The sequence below is a fragment of the Culex pipiens genome, chromosome 1 (assembly GCF_016801865.2).
Source record: "Culex pipiens pallens isolate TS chromosome 1, TS_CPP_V2, whole genome shotgun sequence".
Lineage (NCBI taxonomy): Eukaryota > Metazoa > Arthropoda > Insecta > Diptera > Culicidae > Culex > Culex pipiens.
In genome coordinates, this window is record NC_068937.1 from 19,902,196 (window position 1) to 19,925,753 (window position 23,558).

The following is a 23,558-nucleotide window of genomic DNA, read 5'->3' on the forward strand; positions in this document are numbered from 1 at the left end:
GAAAGAGACACTCAATCCCCAACAAAATAGCAAAGGTCAACCCCGGAGACAGCGCGTTTACAAATGGGCCCGGACCGATCCGCCAGAAACTGCCGCAGGTTCTTCCGCGCCGAGGAGGTCGTGACCAGGTCGATTAGTTTTGCCTTAATCCGCGTGGGGGTCTCCATTTGAGGAGCCTGGCGTGACAAATCTCTCTCTCGCCCTGCGAGATGAACCTGTTGGCCCGGGGGTTGTTGTAATCTGAGGGATTGGACACGTAACTGGACTTTTTGAAGCATTTGAGGTTAGGTTAGGTTTTAGGACACTTGAAACTTGAACAAAATTCAGGTTTGTTTTCACTCCAAATGCAGAGACATCTATTGGAGAAAACGTTTCAGCTTGTATTGTTGGATGAAACAATAGTTCCATGCAAGCTGAACAAAGCGAAGTGGTGACATCTAATGGCGAGTAGTGGCAACTCGGCGTCAACGCTGAAACAATTGCATTTTTCGAAGTTTTGCTTCAAGAAAATCGCTTCCAACGTTGAAGAGACACCTTCAGACTTGAAAAGTGCGTGCCAGCACGCATTTCGCCCCTTCAAGCGGCTATAATTTAATATAAAACCTCACGCGTCCGACCGAACCCTCGGGGCCAGAACCAGAAAAAAATCCTCCAGACTCCAAGCCCGAAGCCCACGGTCAGCTGAACCATCAGTTATTAATAGACACCTAATGAGCAATGGACCTGTAAGAGAGCTCAAGCAGGTTGGTTCGAGAGGTGCCAAGGAGGTATTGATTTATTGGCCAGTTCTTCCCAGCGCTGACTGGTTGAATAGGTCCTCCGGAACCACAGTTAGGACGGGACCAGGGGACCCGGGTGTTGATAGAGATCTGCTGCAGTTGCTGGTGTTGCTGTTGTTGTTCGACGCTTTGAGGATGATGATGATGGTGCCTTTTTGGGGCTAATTGAAGCTAATTGGATTCCTGTTTCCGAGCGAGAGAGAGGGGCACGTGAAGTTACAGGTTGAAAAAGTGGCCACTTTGGGATTAGGAGGGGCCAGGATAGACTGTTTCTGCGAAGGGGGGAATCGATGGACTGAAATGTATAACAATATATTGGTAACCTGGTACTTATTTAGAAAATCTGCTCATTAAAATCTCCTTTATATTAATCCATAAAATTCTCTGAAATTAGATTCTGAAACAGTTTACATGAAGTTATTTTTTTAAATTTTCTATTTATACTTCTATTTAGACTTCTAACACATTATTGCATTTTCATTGTTTATTTATGTTTTTTTACTGTTTTTTCTGTTTTTCTGTTTTTTCTGTTTTTTTGTTTTTTTTCTGTTTTTTTTTTTGTTTTTTCTGTTTTTTAGGTTTTTTTCTGCTTTTTATTTTTGCTGTTTTTTTGTTTTTACTGTTTATTCTCTTTTTTCTTTTTTTCTGCTGTTTTTTCTAGTTTTTTTGTTTGTTTTATTGGTGTTTTTTTGTATTTTTTGTGTTTTATCTGTTTTTTTTTTTCTGTATTTTCTGTTTTTCTCTTTTTTCTGTTTTTTCTTGTTTTTCTGTTTTTCCGTTTTTTCTGTTTTTTTCTGTTTTTTTCTGTTTTTTTTCTGTTTTTTTCTATTTTTTTCTTTTTTTCAGTTTTTTTAGTTTTTTTTCTGTTTGTTTGTCAATTTTTTTCTGTTTTTTTTTCTGTTTTTTTGCTGTTTTTCTAGTTGTTTTTTTTTTTGTTTTTTTTGTGTATTTTCTGTTTTTCTCTTTTTTCTGTTTTTTTGTTGTTTTTTTCGTTTTTTCTGTTATTTTTCTGTTTTTCTCTTTTTTCTGTTTTTTTCTATTTTTTTCTTTTTCTCAGTTTTTCAGTTTTTTTTTGTTTTTTTTTCTGTTTGTTTGTTTGGGGACCATCCATAAACCACGTGGACACTTTGGGGGGGGGGGGGTATGGCGATTGTCCACGATCCATACAAAAAAGATTTTTTTGTATGGACAATTGTCCACGAAGGGGGGGGGGGGGTAATAGATTCCCAAAAAAGTGTCCACGTGGTTTATGGATGGTCCCTTGTCTGTTTTTTTCTGTTTTTCTTTTTTTTTCCGTTTTTTTCAGTTTTTTTTTGCTGTTTTTTCTAGTTTTTTTTGTTGTTTTTTTTTGTGTTTTTTTTTGTTTTTTTTTCTGTTTTTTTCTGTATTTTCTGTTTTTTCTCTTTTTTCTGTTTTTTTCTTGTTTTTCCGTTTTTTCTGTAATTTTTCTGTTTTTTTTTCTATTTTTTTTCTTTTTTTTCAGTTTTTTTTTTGTTTTTTTTCTGTTTGTTTGTCTGTTTTTTTCAGTTTTTTTCTGTTTTTTCAGTTTTTTCTGTTTTTTTTCTGTTTTTTCTGTTTTTTTTCTGTTTGTCTGGTTTTCTGTTTTTTCTGTTTTTTTCTGTTTTTATGTTTTTTCTGTATTTCTGTTTGTCTGTTTTTCTTGTTTTCTGTTTTTGTTTTATTTGTGTTTTTGTTTATTCTTACAATTTCCAATATTATGTTAATGCTAACATCCTTTTTTAATCAGGATTTGTATCATCAAGTTTTATGGGTTCAATTCTAAATTTGGGGATTTACCTTTAAGAATTGTCTATCTTAACTTCAACTATTGCTAATTTTATACTTTTCTTTTTATTCCATGCAATCGTCGAACCGTTACTTTGAAAATAACAGGTAAGTCAAGCAATCATACAACCAAATTCATGAAGAGGGCAAATACGTGACAAAACATTGTTTGTTTTTTAAATAACTTTAGGTAATTAAAGAATCGATCAATATTTATTTTTTATTAGGGACTTTGACACAATAAATTTGGTAAAGAGCAAGTACTAATCAAATCAAAGCTAAATTATGCTAATGAAGGCAAAATTTGCACTGTTTAACACCTTTTTGATCCACTTGATTGATTTATCTGATCGCGTTTGACGTAAATCTAAAACACACAGAAAAAAATATTGATAAATAAACAACCTTCTTCTCCGCCCCTTTTTTGTTCGCTATTGTTATTTACTCTTCTTCTTTTCTTTCAAAATCCTCTCTCCCTCTCCCTCACCTCTCTTCCTTTTTGATCAAACCTTGTGACGTCATCGAAATCTGACCGCGATAATGGTGATAACGCTCTCTTCTCAATTTCTTCTTCTTCCTTCACCATTTTTTCAATACTTTTGGCGATTACTTTCTTGCCCCTTTTTGGTTTCGCCGCAAATATTTGGTCTCAATTTGCGTTTGGCTCGTGCCAAACCATTATCATCGGCAGCACAAGAGCAGCATGGTGAAAGGTGGTGAAAATGAGATGAAAGAGCCTGTTATCAGTACGCAGCTAATTTTGCTGCGGGGTTCGATGGAGGGTTTCGGAAACTGGTTTTTTGGTTGATTTTGTGGGACAGGGTTTTGCTGAAAAGTCGAAAAAAAAAATCCCTCCAAAGCATGATTAATCTGCTTAATTTGTTTTAATTCTTTGTATTGTTCACTTATTGTTGCAGTTTTTTTTGTTTTTGTTTTTTTGTTGTTGTTTTGTTTTCATCGCTTTCACTTTAAAATTTGTTTTGTTTGTTTTATCGATTTTGAAATATTGATTATTTTTTTTCACTACCCTTTTGTTGATTTTTCAGGTTTTAAGAATGTTCACTTATTATTTGGGTTGCTTTTTCGACCTTTTCTTTTGTTTTTCTTAAATTTTCTATTTTGTGTCTTTTCTGCTTTTGTCTATTTATTTTTGTTATAAGAATTAACTTTTGAATTTACGTAAAGTTTTTTTAGTTTCCGATCCTTCATTTTGCTATGTTTGAATATTAATAATGAATAATAAATTGAATAAAATTGAAGTTCCTTATATCGCTGCTCGTGTATGATTTTTTAAATTAATTCGTTGATTTTATTGCTGTTTGTTTTATATTCTTTTATTTATTTGTTTTTTTTTCTGGTTTTCCAATTAGATCACCATTTGTTTATACTTTTTTATCAATTTTTTTCTGTGTTTTTTCTTATGATAAATTTCTAACAAATATTTTTTTCAGATTTTGTCATTCTATTTGCAAAAGACTTATTAATGTTTTATCTGGCTTGTTTTCTACGATTTCAAAATGTTTTCTCATTTTCATCACATTTATTATCTTGTTGCTTTTTCGAAATATTTATTCCCATAGTTTTTTCATCATGCTTTCCTTGTGATTTTTTTCAATTAATTCATCTCTTCAGTTTCAGTTTAACATTCAACCGCAACTCACTGAACTTTTTGTTTGAATGTTGTAAAATTTTAACTTTATCATCTCTTCATTCTATAAATTTAATAGATTTATTTGTTGTTCTTAGACTTAATTTTTTTTTAATTAAAACTTTGTTTCTTGTTTCCACTTTTGATTTTATTATTTAATATTAACATTCTTTTCAACTGCTATCTCTTTTTTACACTATCAACATTAATTGTGTTTCTTCTGATTTTCTATCTTTAACTTTCTTTCTTTGGTTTAAGTTTTTAATCTGATCTCTATTTTTACTATTATTTTATGTTTGATTAATTTCTTTTCTTTTTTTTTTGTTCTAAGCATTAATCTCTTTCTTTTCATAAATCTTACTTTAACATGTAAAGGATGTTAATTTTGATCTTTATTTAGGTTTTATTTTTGCGTCAATTTCTTTTCTCTTACTCTTATTTCCCTTTTTTCAGTAATTTGTTTTGTTTCATTTAATTTTTTAAATTATTGTATTTTTCCTAATTTTATTTAATTTTTTATTTTTTGGTTTACTTAGACTAGTTAGAAAATAATTAAAAAGTTAGGAGGGCAAAAATAAAAATTAAACTAAATTTCATTTTTCAAGCCTTTTTTTTGATATTTTGCAAAAAAAACTCGTTTTGCACTTATGAATTTTTCTTTTTCCTTTACTTTAACGTCTCTTTCAGATCGGTGGTTCCTAAATTCAAAATTTGAAAATAGATTAAAAAGCATAAACATGTTTAGGAATACATTTATCGACGTTATATAGTGTATTCTGGACAGTTTACAATCGATTTTACAAATTGTGAAATATCAATTTCAGTATATAATATTTTTTGGAGAAATATCAAGGGGGTGGGAGACCAAAAACTAATGAAATATAATATGCTATACACAGCAAAAAAAAGTTGAATTTTGGATTGTTGAAAATTTGGTTGGTTGAATATAAGATTTTTTTGTGTAAAAATGTGAACCTGATAAATATTCACCAGAAACTGATAAAAATTCACCAATTCCTGATGTAATATTACCATAATTTTTTTTCTCTGTTTCTGTTTCTGATAAATAACATTTTCTGAATTTATTTTAATGTTTAAACAAACACTATATTTGCTTGGCAATATAAAAATTGAAAATGCACGAAAAATGTGTAATTTCACCTCTAAAAATTTTATCATTTTATTTTTCTAAATTGAGGTAAAATTACATCTCAAGAGAGGTAATATTCAACCTTCAAAATTAACACAATTTTTACTGTGTGTATTTGGAGCCTAACATTTGAAACTGGCACATAACTTTTGTAACCAAAAGTGTATCTCTTTCACTCAAATGACAGTTTACATAAGGTGTAAGAGAGATACACTCTTGTTTCCAAAAGTTATGTGCCCTTTTGAAATGTTAGGCTCCAAATATATGAGAGATTCCAAATATCTGTGTAAAGTTTTTTTTTTTATTTTAATTTTAATTTTAATACGTTTTTTACACATTTTCGCCTTTTCGTGATTCGATTATCCGAAGTAAAAAATTCCGAGGCCTTCGGATAATCGAGTCTGGACTGTACTTACAATCGAATTTTTGGTTTCCACAAAAAAGTATGAAATAAGAACAAATATGAATCCTGGAATCAACTATGCACAATTTTGAAGGAAATTTAAAAAAAGATAGTGATAGTGAACTGTCACAATATGATTTATTTTGTGAAAATAATAACACAGACAAACAGACGTAAATCATCAAAAACGCTTATCAAAATTTAATCAATTTGAAAGAGAGAGAGAGCTGTGGTGAATATGAGTTGCCGTGGTGAGTTTTCGATTTTCGATGGTTCAAATTGACCGTTAAATTGACGATTGATGGATTTTGGGAAAAGAGTTTCCTTTCTTTTTGTTTGTGGTAGATAGACTAGTTGCAACTTTTCCGAAGACTCCACATCGATCAGAAAATGCCCAAATTTTGCGATGAGGTCGTCAGAAATGGCAAATATTTCCGTGGATCCTCCCCTCCTTCAAATCCAATTGTTTTCTTCCCTTGTTCTTGCAGTTTATTTTTATTGCAATGTGGGCGGAACCCACGCCAAGGTGGTGTCGATATGCAAATTATGCTTCCCCCTCCATCGGTAGCTTGTACATTAGGGTGGTCCAAATCCGGACTTTTTTTGGGCTACCCCCTGAAATCAAAGATTGACCCATCACTAGGCTAAATTCCAAATTTGAGCTCATTCTGACCACGGGAACCCCTCCCTCCAATCGCTTAAAGTTTGTATGGGAAAAATCGTCAAAATGTATGGAGAAAAGCAACTGTTTTACTTTTTTACCTGTGGAAGGCGCCATAATTATCCGATTCTTACCATTTCTCAAATGTAGAACCTTCATTAATTTTTGAACAACTTTCCCGAAGACACCATATTTTTAGGATTTTTTCCCGCGAAGTTATTTGCGCTCAAAACTGACCATTTTTGCGCGGCTAGCTGTAAGGGGCTACCTAACAACGATGTTTATTTTCAATTCGTACACGCACGTGCTCTCTCTCAGGTTCAAACTCTCTCACGAGCTTGCTCGCCTGCCTGCATGCCTGTTTACCAACAAGCGCGCGCTGTTTCTCTGCTTGGACTTTTGTCGTCGTCGTCGTTTTCGTTTGCTATCCGCTACGCTGCGTTCTTTACATGTTTATTATAATGTTGAACTAAAATAGCAGGATTGTTTTGAGATATATTTAGCATATAAATTCTTAGATCACGTCAATTTTTTTTTAAAGTGCACTGAAAAAAAATTGAATAAAAGGCAGCTTAGGCTCATTTAAAAGATTAAAGCAAATGAACAGGGTTTGTTCGTTTTTCCAAGCATTACAAGCAGTTTTTCGTATATGCTCATTAGAGTTATTTAAAAAAAATCTTCAGGTAATACAAATTTTGTTTTTTTTACTCTAAATATCATCCAACCAACTGCTTGTCCATTCGAAGGCAATTTGATTCCAGATATAAAACTAGCTAACTCAACAATCTCTATTTTTGAGGCTTTTCTTTTAGACATCGTTGCACTTTTTGGATGTTTCGGAATCTGACATAAACTTCTAATAATCGTCAAAAGCAAAATATACCGCAATTTGTTGTAAGGAAGATTGTTATATTTTCGGCAGATTAAAATATTTTGTATGGAATGAAAAATAGTCGTGATCATAGGGCTACGAAAAAACTTCAAATATTTTCTTTTTAAGCTTGTTTGATAGTATACAAAAGTGGAAAAAACAGTTCCCATAATCGATGAATTGTCTAAGTGTAATGTTCTTTCTGAAATCTATACTTGACTAAGTTAAAAATAGTCTTTTATTTTTTCTAGAATAGTTAAAATCCCAGTCTTGAGTTTGATATGGTACCATTTGAAAAAAAAACTAGAAATAAATTTAAATTACAATATCCCTATTTAAAAATTTACTCAATAATAACAGATGACAATTCATGGAGGAACTAATTTATCGAAATTTGTATTCTCTCACACACGCTCTGATAATATGATATCTATTGTTAATCACATATTACATTTAATTTTATATCTCGAAATAAATATCGAAATATATCCTGAAAATTATAATAAACATGCCAGGAACGCAGCGCAGCGGAACGAAACCAATGACGACGACAAAAGTCCAAGCAGAGAAACAGCGCGCGCTTGTTGGTAAACAGGCAGGCAGGCAGGCGAGCAAGCTCGTGAGAGAGTTTGAACCTGAGAGAGAGCACGTGCGTGTACGAATTGGAAATAAACATCGTTGTTAGGTAGCCCCTTACAGCTAGCCGCGCAAAAATGGTCAGTTTTGAGCGCTAATAACTTCGCGGGAAAAAATCTTAAAAATGTGGTGTCTTCGGGAAAGTTGTTCTAAATTTAATGAAGGTTCTACATTTGAGAAATGGTAAGAATCGGATAACTATGGCGCCTTCCACAGGTAAAAAAGTAAAACAGTTGCTTTTCTCCATACATTTTGACGATTTTTCCCATACAAACTTTAAGCGATTGGAGGGAGGGGTTCCCGTGGTCAGAATGAGCTCAAATTTGGAATTTAGCCTAGTGATGGGTCAATCTTTGATTTCAGGGGGTAGCCCCAAAAAAGTCCGGATTTGGACCACCCTATTGTACATAGTCTAAATCGCTTGCGGTGGGTGGCAAAGCTGCGCCAAAAAATTCCTCAATGAAAACTAAGGGGAAGCTCGAAAAATGGAAGTTGAGAAGGCAAGAAGCGGTGTAAGACGAAGGAGGAACCCCTCACTCTCTGATGTATTGGCAAGTGCGATAATTGGAATGTAAATCATCGAAAAAAGCGGTAATGAATATAATAATAAAGATGGGATGTAATTGATTTTGAGCAGCAGAAGGAGCCAGCACACTCTTGGTCGTTTCTACGCCGGCGGTGGTGGTTCAGAGGCAAAAGACGAACGATCGGCCTCCACGCTTCTTGGGGCCGACCGACACCGGATGGACGGGGGTATCTTATTAAAATCACGCTAAGCGGCACTGGTTTTACGCACTTGTGCTTCGATGTTGATTTTCTGCACGGGAAAAATGATCGGTTGTACGGTACGAATGCAACGTTAACCCTTGCGTGACAGGTGAGGTCGGTAAAAAAAAGTTTGAGCAAAATTTTTTACGGGATTCGAAGCCAGGACCTTTGGATTGCTACCGTGACTTGATTTTTTTTTGCTGATTTGATCAGCTGAGGGTTGATGGAGTTCACGCCAGGGTCAGTGCCAATATCGCAAGGGTTTCCACTCTTCCAGTGCAAACCTGTTGCTATAATAAGGTGTAATCGCTGATTAGGATCAAGATAGGCTTTGGCATCGTTCCGGATTCTCCCGGTTCTGCTGCGCGCCCAGATGTCGAAAGAAGGAAAAAAACGGCGCACTTTTCCTTTGCTTTTAATGTCTCTGCCGAGGAGAAAACGACATTCAAATTATTGTATTGATTTAAGATGGAAGATATGCGCGCAAGGGGAAGGCCACTCTGCTAGGTTATGTTGTTATATTGTTCCGTGCCAGAAGGCAGTGCTGGCAAAAGTCATGACTTTTTAATTTTTTTTTTCCTAGAACTTGTCACATGACTTGTTGCACGACTTGTCGCATGACTGTCACATAACTGTCACATGACTGAAACCACAAAACTTGCGACTTTTTCCATCCCTGATCCCAGAAACTCAAAACACGCGTGCAAAGGCCGTAAATCCGTTATCGTCAGGTCTTGGAATCTACTGGTTGAGGTCCCTTCCCCGACTCTTCCCGCCTCCTCCACCTCCGAGATCTGGAATTAGGTTTACTGTAGGGGATCTCGCGCATTATCTCTGATGCAAAAATATTTCTGCATTGCCAAGGCAGCAGACAGGTGGCGAAAGCAATGGAACGAAGCAAAAAAAAAACCTGTCCTTTTGATTGAACTGAAATGGGACGTTCTGGTTTTTTTGCTGCTGCAGTTGACGGAATAAAAGTCGGGAGATTAATGTTGAATTGCCTACGAATGCACAGTGGTCCAGATCGCAAAATTAAGTGGAAAATGGATTTTCCGAAAAATGGTGACGTTTTGGAGCTTTGGTGTCTTCAGAAGAGTTGTTGCAAATGGAAAGGGGCAACTTTTGGTTTGGTTCAAAATTAGGGTGGTTCACGATTAGGGTGATTTTGAAAATCTAACTTTTCAGGAATATTTTTGGGAATTTTTTTGTCTTCTAAAAAGTTGATGGGCTTGCCAATCCAAGCAACTTTGTCGAAGACACCAAAATTTTATCTCGTAATCTACGCCTTCTATGACCAAATTTATAAAAAGCATCTGAGCAAACCTTCAAAAATCAGTTTTTTGAACGTGGCAATTCAGGGTTAACTTTTAGAGAAAAGTGATATTCGGAGCACTTTTAGAGCTCTACAAAACAAACATTTTCATTTTTTGACATGTCAATTTGGACTTAAGGGTCAAAAGTTACAGCCATTTTAAGGTAAAAAAGATGCAAATCTAAAACTTAAATATCTCAAAATGGCGCAAGCCAAATTTTAAGCACTAGGTTGCATTTGAAAGAAGAGATCTAGCACTACAAACGCTGAAAAAATCTCAGGGGTGTTTTTCTTTAAACTTGAGATATCTTCATTTGAAAAAGTCTAATTTTCAAGGGAAAACCATATGGGACCACCCTAACGAAATTCGAAAATTGTCCAAATATATGTTTTTCCATGTAATTTTGCCCGCTGAATCTGAATCTGCCCTCAGAATTGAGCCAAAATGTCAACAAATCGATTTTTGGTCATATTTTGGGTTTCCATGTAAAATTATCATTTAAACCCAAAATATGACCAAAAATCGATTTGTTGACATTTTGGCTCAATTCTGAGGGCAGATTCAGATTCAGCGGGCAAAATTACATGGAAAAACATATATTTGGACAATTTTCGAATTTCGTTAGGGTGGTCCCATATGGTTTTCCCTTGAAAATTAGACTTTTTCAAATGAAGATATCTCAAGTTTAAAGAAAAACACCCCTGAGATTTTTTCAGCGTTTGTAGTGCTAGATCTCTTCTTTCAAATGCAACCTAGTGCTCAAAATTTGGCTTGCGCCATTTTGAGATATTTAAGTTTTAAATTTGCATCTTTTTTACCTTAAAATGGCTGTAACTTTTGACCCTTAAGTCCAAATTGACATGTCAAAAAATGAAAATGTTTGTTTTGTAGAGCTCTAAAAGTGCTCCGAATATCACTTTTCTCTAAAAGTTAACCCTGAATTGCCACGTTCAAAAAACTGATTTTTGAAGGTTTGCTCAGATGCTTTTTATAAATTTGGTCATAGAAGGCGTAGATTACGAGATAAAATTTTGGTTTCTTCGACAAAGTTGCTTGGATTGGCAAGCCCATCAACTTTCTAGAAGACAAAAAAATTCCCAAAAATATTCCTGAAAAGTTAGATTTTCAAAATCACCCTAATCGTGAACCACCCTAATTTTGAACCAAACCAAAAGTTGCCCCTTTCCATTTGCAACAACTCTTCTGAAGACACCAAAGCTCCAAAACGTCACCATTTTTCGGAAAATCCATTTTCCACTTAATTTTGCGATCTGGACCACTGTGGAATGGGGCCTTGACGACGTGTGTAGTTTGGTTTTGGCTAATTAGTATGCAGAAAGTTGCGAGCCCGATGGTCCCGGAGGGCAATTGTTGTGACGGGTTGCTGCGTTTGATAGAGATATGCAGGGAACAGGAGTGTCACACGGCTGATGTGTCCTTCTGATAATGGTTTTATGGCGAAATGTGAAAGAAGCTTTCTTTCGAAGAGTTTGCGTCTGATATCACTTAAATATTTGTATTTCCGGTTGGACGGTTGGACTTGCAATCCAAAGGTCGCCAGTTCGAACCCTGGAGTCGGCGCCGGAGTTGAAATTTCTGATAAACCCAGAGTCGGAGTTATCAAAAATTTAACAAAATTTATGAGCTTATTTTTTTCAATATTTGTCATAATGGAGGTCATTTCGCAAAACTTTTATATATTTTACATTTATTTTTTGAATCGCAAATAGAGTCAAGAAATTTAACAGATGCCATTATGTTTTGAAACATATTTAGGTTGATTGGATAGCTTTAATTGTGTTATGTCACTATGATCACTATATTTTACCTGTGAATCCTCTCTTAATCATACTTGTAGTGTCATAACTCATAAAATAGTAAACAATTGTGGTTGTGTACAAACTTTATTTATTTGATTTATTTTACCGAATTCGGTTTAGTCTACCGAATTTTCAACTGCTGAACAGTTCGGTAAACTGAAAATTACCGAATTCGGTAGGTGAAGTTTATTATTGTTCATCGTACAACCGAAATTCGGTGAAATTTTGTTCATTTTGACAGATGATTTGCCTCTATCTATACTTTACCGAGTTTTCAACTACCAAATTCGGTAAATGAATCTAAGTGTGCAGTAGGGTGCCCAGAAAAAATGACCCCCTGCTCCACAAGCGGAAAACAGTTTTTTGGGTTATTTTAAGCATCTGTATAAATTTTGAGCGAAATTGGATGAGATTAACCCATTGATACCCGAGCCTAAAGTTGGTGAAAAAAATGTTTTTCATACAAAAATAACTTTTTTAAATCGCTGATAACTTTTCAGGATCGAGTTTTACAGCTTTGGTATGTTCTACAAAGTTGTAGAGCATTAAATTTTCAATAAGAATCTCACTTTTGGGAACATTTGGATGGAAGTAGCGAGCCGTGGAGACCAAACCATAAGAAAGTTGGATTTTCCATACATTTTTCAAATTTTTCCCATACAAACTTCACCTTCGAGTATCAATGGGTAAATGTTGACCGATTTTGTTCATATTTGGCCCAGAGTCCTAAAATAGCTCAAGGAACAATATTCAGCTTGTGGAGCGAGGTTTTGAGAAAAAGTCCCATATTCTGGGCACCCTAGTGTGCAGTCCAAATTAAAAAAAAATCAGTCGATCAGCCAAGAATCTCTTTATGCCTGTATTTATGTATTTCGACGGTAACATTTCAAAAGGCATCATGTACATTTTGACACTTTCTGGGTTATTGCATATTCTGAAAGTACAGTCATCCCATATATTCGGAACACCCACAAATTCGGAACACTTTTATGATAATTTGTCAATAGCATGCCAAAAGTAGCTTTTCTGTCGACCTTACGATTTTTAGAACCTTCATTTGGACATTATCTTGTTATTTCACTAGTAAAAGTAGTACTTTTTGAACAAAAAACTTCATTTCAAGACTATTTTGTCCAAAGCAGCAAAACACTGCCTCTAAATGGCCTGTTTCATAATTGTGGGATGTTATTGTACCTCCCACAATTGTGGAACACCTGAATTTAACTGATATTTTCTCAAAAAAAGTTATCAAACCATGTATAAAACATCACTAAGCTTGAGTTTCTTTGATTTCAGTGGGTGAAGTCATTATTTGGTAATAAATATGTACTCCTGGAGGGATCCAAACTTTGTTTACATTCGTAAGAAAAAAGTGTTCCGAATTTGTGGATTTCAAGGGTCAAAGTAATTCTTCAAAAACTTCATATAAAAGTTAAATTTTGCAGATGTTCGATACAGCATTCGAAAGATCGCAAGAAAACCTTTTAAATGAAGGTAAAAGCGAATCATTCAGTTCAATTATCGATTTGCTATGATTTTTTGAACATTGGCCGATCTGGAAACCGTTCCGAATATGTGGGATGACTGTACTCCTAATAAGCTACCTCTCCACCAAAAATGAGCAAAAGTTACTTCATTCAGTAAAGTCTGTTTAATCATGATTTTAAATAAAGTAACATAAACAAAATCTCTGCCATCAGCAGTCCCTGTGTATATAGCCCTGTCAACCTGTCAAATAAAAGACTACATGAACCTCGTGACGAAAAAAAGTATCAAGAATAAAGCGCCATGTACATTCGGCGAAGAAATACGAATCATAACAAAGCGCCCCCCTCAATGACAGCAGGGTGATATCGACGTTGGTGATTTCAAAAGGAGTTATACATGTTTGTTTTACTCAAATACAATTACGGAAATGATGTTTTATTGAATTTGGATGATCAAGTATCAATAAAAGCAACGTTTTTAATCGTTTGTTATTATTAGAACATCTTATTTTGCTTTTATATTAAAATGGAGTTTTTTTTAATTCTTAAAAATTGTTCTGAACACTTGAAAAAAAATGATCATTTCAAAAAATAGTCATTTCAAAAAATAGTTAGTCATTTCAAAAAATAGTAAATTAGCTATAATATTCTAAAAATTTTAAATTCTCTTAGAATAATTTAAAATACGCTTTTTTTCAAAAAATATTCAAAATAATTGAAATTTTATTAAATAAAAAATTTAAATTTTTGAAACTTATCTAGAGTTTTTTTCAAGGTCCAATAAAAATATGAATCAACACAACAGATTATAGGACCTATAAAAAATCCGAATTTAATGTTTTTAATAAATTATAAAAATTCAAGCAGTTCCAAAAAATCTAAAAATTCTAAAGTTTCGGTTTTTTTTAATCTTTTATAATTTTAAATATTACGAAAATCTCTCAACAATTCAAAAAAAAATGTTATTTAGGCCGTTGCAAATATTTCCAAATAATTCTCAACAATTAAAAAAAATCTCAATTTTTTTGTGTTTATTTTAAAATTTTAAAAAATTTCAACAAAAATTTCGACCTGTTTAAAAATTTAAAAGATAAAAATAAAAAAAAATAAAAATATAATATTTTTTAGCCCATTTTTTGAAGTTTCTTGTAATCGTAAAAAATAAAAAATCACTATCGGTCTTAAAACGTTACATTTGTTAAATTGACAGTATAACTATACCAACAAAGTATCAATTATTTAATCAATCTTGGCACTCAATATGCACAGAAAAAAAATGATGGTAATATTCATGAGGAAATGGTGACAGATTTTGTGGCAAAAAAAAAATGATTAATTTTACCCCAGAAAATGATGAATTTTCATCAGATTTTGATGAATATTCATCAGGTTCACATTTTTACACATTTTTTATGTAATATTACTCAAAAAAAGGGGTAATATTCAACCTACCAAATTTTCAACATTCCAAAATTCAACTTTTTCTTTTCTGCGTGCTCATTTTTGTATGTAAACACCAAAAATATCAAAGTGTCGTGTTGAAAATATTTAAAACTGACAAAACATATAAAAAATACTTGCAACTAATTTTGAAATAATATTAAATATATTCAATATATTAATTGCTGAAATGTTTACAATTGCTCTGAAAAAAACTTAAAGTTTGATCCTTAAAAATCGTTGAACAAATCTAAAAAAAATTAAGCTTCATTAATCGGGGTGACATTGATTGAATTTCAATTTATTTTTCAAATATTATTCATCCGGTAAGAATGTTCTCATGATTTATATGTTTAAAATGTTTACCGAGCTGGATCACAAAATGTCCATGTACGTCTTGTCAAATGAATTCAATAGAGCTTCAAAAAAATAGTTACGTTGAAAAAAACATTCTGCACCGAACTCCAGCCCCACAAAAGCGCACCAAGTTCCGCAAAACTGCGGCTGCGAGCAGCCATTTACCGAATTAAGAACTGGCGCCACCAGCCAACAGTAACGCACACAGCAGTACCAGAACCCACCGGGCGCGATGATCACAAACTGTGCGCCGCCGCAGCCAACTCGAGGGGAAAACTCGGAACTCCTTTCCTGAAAGAACGTCGAAGAATTTTGTGCAACCATAGACAAGCGGACGTCGTTGTTTTTTTCGGTGTTGCCAAAAGTAACGGTCACTTTGAATTGCGACATTCGAGTTGCGCGACAATCCGCAATCGGTGGCGCCACCGTCGACTGATCTGTGATCGACCCCCAGAAGTGGAAATTATTCAATTTTCGAAAATACCCCCCGCACACCAGCCTTTAATTTTCGTTAAGATGTGGAGCTGCCCATTTTTTCGGGGTGGTGTTGGAAAGAGCCAAAAGAGTTGTACAACTTACTTTACATTTTATTCCTTCAAAAGTGGGCAAATCTCTGCGGTGATTGACTGGCCAGACTCTCGAGCGCAAAAGTAAAAAAAAGCGCACCAAAATTGTATAAAATGAAACCGTGGAATGAGAGCCCATTCCGAGGCCGGGAGTTGTGAATGGAAATGAATGAAGCGAACGGCCGCCGGTTATGAATGGATGCGTAAAACTGGCAGCTTGACCTTGGGCAGTCCGAAACTGTTTAGTGCGCGCTTCCGGTCCCGGGCTAATTTGAATGGCCGCAGCAGCAGGTGCTGGATTTCGGCAATCAGCTGGTTGGGAGCTGTCAGATTCGGGTTTGTTTACAGCGGTTGCTATAATGAAGGGTGCTATAAAACTGAATTTGACATTAGCGTAGCCATAGAAACCTTTAGATGGACGAAATTTTCAATTTCATGACTTTTGACATGTCGCATGATAGCTTATTCTGGAAGTGTCCTCCAGTGGCCCAAAGTAACCGGTTCCGGAGTGGCCATGTTGGTTCAGGAAACATCGACATGCACTTAGATGGTCGTAATTTGCAATTTAATGAACTTTGATATACATCATGACGGGTTTCTGATAAAACAATAATTTGAAATCGGTACCCTGGAACCGGTTCCGAAGTGACCACCGTTTGCCGAAATCGATCCCAAGTTTCCAGCGGTTGTGTGTTTTGTCATTCTGTTACTTTTAATAGAATAAAACCCGCTTTATTATTGATCCAATAATCGATTTATTGACAAAAATTAAAAAAAAACATGTTTTCCGGATGTTCCGAGATTCCAGAACCGGCGACCGTTGTCAAGTTATGGACTAAAGTTATCTCTCATGCAGTTGAGGTAACTTCCCGGCAAATGCAACCGGAAACAATCCACCAGCCGTCAAAACCGAGTTTCTCGATCAAAAAGAGGACATTCTAAGCATTTTTTGAGCTAAAAAAATGACATATAGATTTTTACGATTTGTTTAAGCTTGTGGTCTAAAACTGACACCTGAACTGAATGTTTTGTTTACCATTCTGATACTCTGAATGTGTTTTGAGAGCAAAACAACAACAAACACTTTTAGTGTAAACATTCACTAATGTGAGCGAGATGCTCTGTTTGTTTACAAGCCTACATTGTGTTGCTAGATTTATGTTGCTACTGTTACTGTCAAAAAATGTCAAATCTCTAAAATTTTCAAAACAAAACTGATGGCAATTTTTATTTTCAAAGGGGTTAAAAAATTACCATAATATCGTCAACCTCTCGAATGTCATCGAATATCGTCAGTGGATGTTTACATTAGGAGTGAGCAAGATACATTCTTTGTTTACAAACACACTTTAGAATTTTTTATTCTTAAGTGGCCATTACAACCTAGAACTTATCAAAAAGTGATGTTTACCTCGTCCGTTTATAATCGCAATCTATGAACGAAGTGATTTCAAGGAAAATAATGTGAATGGGCCAAAACCGTAGTGTGAACAAACAGTCTGTCCTGCTTACGTAGATGTTTACATTAGGAACGAGCAGGATAGACTCTTTGTTTATACTTCGCCTTTGGTCCTTTTACATTGTTTTGCTTGATTTAAACTCAGCAAACGTCAAACGTATAAATAGTGTTTGTTTACACCTCGTCTTTAGCCCATATTCATTGTTTCGTTCAAATTTATGTCAGCTGGGTTTGTTTACATCCGTTGCTGGATATATTAGGACGCCGTCAGACTGACACTCGTTGATAACTGTGTTCTGTTAGAGATATGACTGTCAAAAAACTGTTTCCAAGGTTACGTCCTTTTAAAACTTGTATGTTAAATTTTCAAAAGGGCGAAACCTTGGATGTAAACTGTGTGGTGCGAGGTCTGTCGCCGTTTTCACACCAGCTCGATATGTTTAAATTGCCCCAGCGTTTCAAGGCTCTAAAAACCTCATGAAAAGACAAATTTTCGGGGAAAAAATATAATCAAAACCGGATGGAAGCAAGCTGTGCCTGGGGTCGGACGCGTTTTTTTTTTCGTTTGCTGTCATTTTTCAATTTCTGATCGTCTTAAAATTTTCTTTAAAATTTGTGAAATAAGTTAAAATTTGAAGGTCTTGTTACAATTGTAAGCCATAAGAACATAAGAAATTCACTTCCACATCAACGAAAGCAAAAAAGGCAGGAACAACAATCGCGAAGTGGTTGTTAATTCAAGCGTTGCTGGAACATCGAGGAAGAAGGTGTGGGTGGTGATCTTCGTCCGTTTACTTCAAAGTCGTGTATCGGTACAAGGTCCGCTCCCCGGAATTCTACAGATGATTTTTCCTGCTGATGATTCAAGAGGAACGTGTCGAGAAGATTGGAATCAAGCTGTTGAAGATTTCGTGTTTTTGGTGAGAGCTTTCCATAATATTGTTCAAATAACTCTTTCATCTACTCTAACATCCATACAATCCAATTAAGACAACTACGCCAATCTTACTAAGGAGCGGCCGTGGCCGACTGGTTACGATATTCGCTTTGTAAGCGAATGGTCCTGGGTTTGATGCCCATCTGCTCCCAACGAGAAAGTTTAAGACTTAGAAATACTTGAAATACTGAATAAGAATGAAAAATCAAAGTCGCTTGAGTCGGGGTTCGATCCCCCGTCCTTTGAATTGGTGAGCTATGACTGGAATTAGGAATACTGTTACTATCAACTATATACGCGCTGGGTCCTTGTCCATTTGACAAGGGTTCGGAAGTTCTAAATAACGTTTGAATCCGATTGATACAAACGTTCTTCAGGGCGGGGCTTGTCGATAAAGCTGAAGTACCTCGCGCTCGGCTAGCCAGCGTAGAAATGGGTCACCGAAGCTCGGCAGAGCTAAACCTTCCAAATGCCTATGCGAGTTATTTGCATGTATAGAGTGTAAATCTAAAAATACATGGAAACAACTCAATTTGTAAGAAGTGGCCGCGTGGTCCCGTTTGGATGGTTGCACACACACACACACAAAAATATAATCAAAACCGGATCTTGGAACACGGATTTTAAGGCACCAAGTGGTTTGTTGACATTTTTCGACACCCTCCACGTCAAACGTCAAACCATGTAAATTTGTTGCCGGAAATTTTCCGGAAGAGATCCGCGAAAAGATCCGGCAGCAACTTTGTACTAGTTTGACGTTTGCGGAGGGTGTCGAAAAGTTTGGTTATATCTGGTATGATACATACTTAATATTTAGTTATATTAATATTTTTTAATAATTGTGGATTTAACTTTTAGCGGGATTTTCTGACATCTTCTCACTGTCATTGAAAAACTTCAAATCTCAAAAAAGTATGAATTGAATTTTGATCTTCAATCACTTCTGCGACATCAGGAATAATTAGTTCAACAACAAAAAGTATTATTTTTCTTGAAAAAAGTTTCATTTTAATCACATGATCACCCCTAATTCTGGTTCGGTGCCGCCATCATGCGACCGCGTGCTTCGTTTGTTTGTCAACAATGCTGCAGCTGGATGGTGAGACGAAGTGAGGGGGGAGAGGGGTTTGACGTTTGTATGCCCGCATCTAACCCTGATTTTTATTCGGAAATCTAGCATACCATGAGTTTCTAGAGCCGTGAAACGCTGGTGCAATTTTGACAGTTCGAGCTGGTGTGAAACGGCGACAGAACTCGCCCCACAAAGCTCAGAATGTAAACAAGCATACTATTCCACGCACACTTAACGTGAACTGTAACTAGAGCAAAAGAGATATAGTGTTTGTTTACATCCAAAGTTACGCCCTTTTGATAAGTTACTAAAGAAGCCATTAGATTATGACGAGCCAACAGACAAACTCGCCAAATCTATGCAGCCTGACGTTTCTGCATACAAATGCAGCCAAACTGTCAAAAAGTTTGTTTGTTTGTTTGCCATAGCCTAATAGCTCTTTGTCAACCCAGGCGGTAGGAGTCGCAAATTGAATTATTTAAAATTGAAATTTACCCGTCTAGGCAGTTTTGGCTATGAATAACTGTCAATCAAGTGTTTTCTGCAATTTACCCCACTTTAGCATCAAATAATCGACACCCATTATGGCATTCCTCCCGTGCTAACTGTCAAAATGCACCATTATGGCACATTCCAATATAAACCAACGGGTTTCACTTCCGCGCGATTCCTTTCCCTAGAGAAATGGCCCACAACTTCCTGAGAACTTTCCCGAACCCAATTAGAGAGAACCTTCCTTTCGTTACACATTTCAAATGGCCACCGCCGGTGTGACCCTGTGCGAAACGCGTCGCGGAACAACCCTGTTTTGTTTATTAATGGGAACTGACCCTCTCCCACACAGCAGCGCGATACAGATTTGACAGGTTTGCAGGCCTGCGCAAGGCACTAATCACACTGATTTCGCTAATTGCATTAGATCTTAATGGCCCATTGTTATTGTGTTTTTTATTAGGCGGTCGGCCCTGGTCGCACCGAAATCCGGACGGACAGGTGGCGCTCTGGTGGGAAAATCATTAACACCAAGTGCCCGCAGCCTAAAACCGGTGGCCTCTTGATATTCCATAACCCTAAAATCGCAACTTCTTAATCTTCTTCCGCACAAAATTCCGCTACCGCAGTAGCGCGCCCCCCACCCCCTGTAATGAGCGGTAAATAAGTTAATTTTTAACAATAATTCATCTTTCTCTTTCTTCTCACCTTTCATCCTTTCTCCTCCTAATTCGCTCTCTTTCTTATCTCGCTTCGCGAGAGTACCGCACAACCGGCGCGCCGGCGATTTCCGTTCTGCGCCCTTTCCCGTCCGTCCGCCATTATGGCACACAAAGCGAAACGTCAAAAATCAGATCGTAGTAGGCGCAGCAGCAGCAGTAGCGTGCCGGTTGCATTAAATTAAAGGGGGTATAAATTTACGATTAAATTGTTACAAATTGCTCCACCGACTTCTTCGCGTGCTTCTTCTCTTCCCCTCTTGTTCGGTTTCAATTCAATTTTCCCCGCCTTCTCGCAGTTGTGAACCGCCCATAATTTTGCCGCTCGCCCCCCTCCTCTCGCTCACTCTTTCACGAACGCACCAACTCTCCGCTCCTTCTGTTTTGAGGTGGAAAAGTAATGATTCCTTTCGTGCTAGTAACTATATCTTGGTGGAGAAGGGCGTTGAGAGTGATGGCTCAATTTAGGGTCGCTTTGAGTAAGCGTGGCAGTTTGACAGTTCGCCATAATGGCGTTGCCATAAAAAACTTACAAAGGGTCAACGTTCGCCCGGCGTTCTAATCGGATAATGATCCCACTCTCGTTTTAATCGCTACCGGAAGAGATCACTTCCGAAGCAGCGAGAGAGACAGAACCAGAACAAAAGGAGAGCCAAACAAAACCTCCTCCGGAATGAAGCGTTACCTTCGCCACCAATTAAAGGGAGATCGCACTCGCGCTCGCGCGAGTATCATTTCTTTCTGCTCTCCCTTCTCCTTTGAGGTGAAGAAGAGAAGAAAAGGAAAATACCTGCTGGAAAGCGCGAGTGGAATTTCAGGAAGTATTTAAATCATCTCAACTCACCGGTATCAAGAATTTTCTCTTTTTCTTTCTATCCTTTGAAATATGCACCCTTTGGAACTCCATATGTTTGCCCTCTCTCGCTCTGTCTGATTGCGTAATTTTTCCTTCCGCGTTCCTTGAGTCCACGAGGGTTTTCTCGTCGAAGATTGAAACTTCACAGTAAAAGGGAACAGCGGAAATTTCACGCGTTCCCTGGCACCTGAAAGAATTGCAAAAATGCTGCCGCGACAATTGAGAAAATCGGCATCTGTCTCACAAGCAAAAGGTTCAGGGATCAAATCCCCAAATTTTAATCTTAATTTCTTCGCATGAAATGCGCGCTAGACAATCCCCGACGACCCCGGAGTTAGACCGCTTTGTCATTCTGAAAAAGTTCAACACGAGACTAAGATGAGCTTTATCGGCACAAAACCGAGTGCGATACAAAAAAAAATCTTTCCCATAATTTCGCTGCCGGCCAGCATGCAACCAATTTCGAGGAACGATTTGGAAATCGCTAAAATCTACTCTGCCGCATGGGTCTAAAATTGGATCTAGACCCAATATAGGGACATTGTACTGAAATACTTTCTGAACAGCCTAGTCCAACATTAAAAAATATTGAGTAATGAAATTTTGAGAGCCTTTTTTTGTTTTTAGATAAAATTGAGGATAAATGTTTGTAATATTTGATATTGTGGAAAAATAAAAAAAGATAGTTTAAAAAATACTATACTTTCTGCTTTTTTGTATGGATGTGAGGCAAAAAGTTAAAAGTTAAAAGGTCGATGCCAAAAGGTCGAAAGGACAAAAAGCCAATGGAAAAAAAATAATCATTGATTTTTGCAAATTTGTGACAGTCACGAAACTTAAACACTGTTTAAACCATTTTGGGATGTTTTATTGCGTTTTTTTTTTAAATTAAGCTTGAAATTTCAAACAAAATTTGTAGTGGCGTTTCCGTTTCTCTTCGATTTTCATTAAACTTTGCTCTAAGGGGTTATTTTGGTCCCTGATCGCGAATCCGAGGTCCATTTTTCGATAACTCGTGGCGGTGGAGCGGTACGACCCATCTAATTTATCTGGATTTTTACCAAGACACATTTTTCAGTGATTTGTAGTTCGAAACCGTGAAGAGGTAGAAATTGAGTGTCAAAGGGACTTTTGTGTAACATTGAACGCCCGATTCAATGGCGTACCAAAATTCCGATAAAAACATTTTTTTTCATCAAAAAAAGTTAAAAAAATAGCTTTAAAATCGCTTTACTTTACTTTACTTACTTACTTATTAAGTAATCCAAAAAAACCCGATTACTAAATAAGGAAAAGTGACAAAATTCCTAGAATTTAGGAATTTGGTACTTTTTTTTTATTTCAGTGTAGGTTGAGTTTGAGAGGTTAGAAACTCGAAAAACTGGTGAAAAATGGTCAAAATCATTTTTTTTTTCAAAAAACTTTTTTGTAAAATTTTGATAACTCGTGAAGAATACATGCACATGCCATATTTTTACATTTCAAAATTCTGCTCTTCAACTTTGTAGAACATTGTTACACACTAAAAATTAACACTGCAAAGTTAGAAAAAAACACGAAATTTTTAAATGACTTTTTTTGTTCTACATGAAGAAATTATCCTTCTGGGTTATTTCAAAATTTAAAAAACACATTAAATTTCCCATAAAATGACTTGCCTCTTTATTTCTGACAGATGAGTGATTTTTAGTGATTTTAGTGATTTTTCACGCTCGAAAATAGAAAATTTCACGGGGACCTCAATTTCAAAACACCAAATTTCACGCAAATTTCACGGAACGTGAAAAATGTTAAAGTAACTCTGAAAAGCCTATGTTTAAATCACAAAAAGTACTTTTAAGCTTCATTAAGTATTATTCTTCAATAAACTTCTAAAATCCTCACTAAATTTTAACTTGGCACAAAAAAAAATCTCCTTATTTTCAAAAAAGTTTCCATCTGGTTAATGGATGGGCTCTATTTATATTTTGAAACAAAATGTAAGCATGCGTATTATCATTTGTTGAACTGCTTTTTTTTTATATTCGACTTATAAAGCTAAAAAGTTTTCGCTGATTTGCTTCTGTTTTATCAGGTTTCATTTCATTGAATTTCATATCTATCATATCAGATTTAACAATCTTGTCCAGCCAAAATGAGTAAAATAGTTTCAATTTTCCGCGACAATTAGTCAATTCAAAATATTTTTTAAGGTTTTCATCTCCTTTTTCAAAAGCTTAATTTAAAATCAATAGGCAAAAATTATATAATTGGGAACGAAATAGAAATTTTTATTCAAAATAAGAACAGAAAACGAAAAAGGTGCTTTTTTTCATTCAAGAGAATCATCCACCCTAATA

General features: G+C 35.7%; 1 protein-coding gene across 7 annotated transcripts in view; it reads left to right on the plus strand.

Annotated features, from left to right (window-relative positions):
* Positions 1 to 23,558, plus strand: part of LOC120416924 (sex determination protein fruitless) — a 456,860-nt gene that overhangs the window by 291,495 nt on the left and 141,807 nt on the right. The gene's annotated exons all lie outside the window — the stretch shown is intronic.